The 2095-nt window shown below is 41.7% G+C and overlaps 1 pseudogene; it reads right to left on the bottom strand.

Annotated features, from left to right (window-relative positions):
• Positions 1-576: 576 nt before the first annotated feature.
• Positions 577-1514, bottom strand: LOC118908031 (olfactory receptor 1009-like; annotated as a pseudogene).
• Between the last annotated feature and the right edge of the window lie 581 nt (positions 1515-2095).

Genomic DNA, 2095 nt, shown 5'->3' with positions numbered 1-2095 from the left:
AAAGAACATTTGCAATCACTTAAGGGGTGAATTTCTAATGTGCAATGAAAATGCCATTGAAATGTGAGTTCGGGCATCAGTGTTTTTATTTATTCTTATTTATTTATTTACTATGGGTATATTTCTAGGTGTTATGATGGATCATTTATACAGGGATACTAGTGCATAGGAAGGATATATATACAAACATAATTTAAGGCACTCAAACCTTTCTGATTTAATAAACCCATTGCTCATGAAGAAATATTGTACCTTGGGAGAATAAGTTGAATTATCATCTCAGAAATGTGGGGAGTTCTGGCAGTGAAAGATCGCTGGGGCTTACCCGTGAATAAGGAAAGCAGGTAGAAAAAGACTCTCTTCGAAAACAGCAAAGTGGACATATGACCACACTTCATACATTGGGTGGAGGTTCAGATCAAAAGTCGCTGCTTCCTACGCTCAACTTAGGCACAGTGATACGTAATAGAAAGTATCTAGAAGATGTATTGGTGAGACTACAGGAACCTCTATCAAAGGGCCTGAACTTCAGATCTCAGAACCTTTAAATAACACTTTTGGCTGGAATAACTTGTTTCACACGGAACATAATTTAGTGCTGACCATGTTTTTCAGGGCGCCTTTCACATCCTTATTTCTCAAGCTATAGATCAGCGGATTCAGCATAGGGATGACAACAGTGTAGAAAAGAGATGCCACTTTGTCCGTGTCCATGGAGTAACTGGTACTGGGTCGGAAATACATGAACAGCAGTGTGCCGTGGAATATGGCCACAGCGGTTAAGTGGGAGGCACACGTAGAGAAGGCTTTGAGTCTGCCCTCTGCTGACTTCATTCTCAGGATGGTAGTTAGGATGAAGATGTAAGAGAGTAGAACAGTAATGTTGCTAGCCCCACAACAAAGGTACTAGAAATGAACAACAGTATCTCATTGATGGAGGTGTCTGAGGAAGAGAGGGCTAGCAAGGGTGGGATGTCACAGAAAAAGTGGTTGATGATGTTGGAGTTGCAGAATGGCAATCGAAATGTACAACAGGTGTGGATTGCTGAGTCGACCAACCCTGCCATATACACAAAGGCCACGAGCTGGATACAGAGTCTCCTGGGCATGGCCACTGTATAAAGAAGTGGGTTGCAAATGGCTGCGTAACGGTCATAAGCCATGATCGCCAACAGGAGACATTCCACATCTCCAAAGATCCCCCAAAAATACATCTGAATGGCACATAAAGTTTGTGGTATCCTCTTCTGCTCAGATAAGAAATCAGCCAGCATCTTGGGAGAGACAGTGGAGGAGTAGCAGACATCACAGAAGGACAGATTGCTCAGGAAATAGTACATGGGCGAGTGGAGTCTGGGGTCCACCTTGACCAGCAGGATCATCCCTAGATTGGCAACCATGGTTATGCCATAAACCAGCAGGAAGAGCACAAAGAGCCCCTGCTGTACGTCCTGTCTGCCAGAGAGGCCCCGGAATATGAAGTCAGTGACCCCAGTGCAGTTGTCAGCAGCCATCGCTCGCGTCCAGAAATCCCTGGCTGTGAAAGATGGAAAGGGAAGGGCTGGATTTATACCATCATACTATCTTAATAGTAAGACTGCTGCTCCTTTCAATTTTTCCAAATTAGGAAAATAGGTAATGCCAGGACTGTTCATGTAAACTGACTCACCTGCAACTGTATCCCAAGAAATTTTTATTGGTAAAATGATAACAAAACAATTACAGCAACTAATTGTATGGAATTGCATAGAGGTGTAGCATTCTCATCCAAATTAAATCATACTATTTCCACACCAATCTATTTAGTTTGGTTCTTCTGCCTGGTATTAAGATCTCATATTAAGAAATTGATGTCGTCAGAGTTGAGACAAAAATTTCACAATTAGTATGAACATAAAAATGTGTAAATGCTTGTTTTTAAAAAAATTTTAGTAGACATATTTTCATATCCTATGATAGAGACACACAATTCAGTAAAGGTGCAGGTAGTTAATCTACTTCCTTGCTTTTGCCTTATCATCCAAAATAGTGGAGCATGCAAAGCTATGGCAGGTTCATGGGTCCAACAAGCACCTTTCACTCTGAAACTCCTCAG

Source organism: Manis pentadactyla, chromosome 9, assembly GCF_030020395.1.
Source record: "Manis pentadactyla isolate mManPen7 chromosome 9, mManPen7.hap1, whole genome shotgun sequence".
Lineage (NCBI taxonomy): Eukaryota > Metazoa > Chordata > Mammalia > Pholidota > Manidae > Manis > Manis pentadactyla.
The sequence above is the reverse complement of the archived record's forward strand: the minus strand, read 5'-3'. Positions and strand labels throughout refer to the sequence as shown.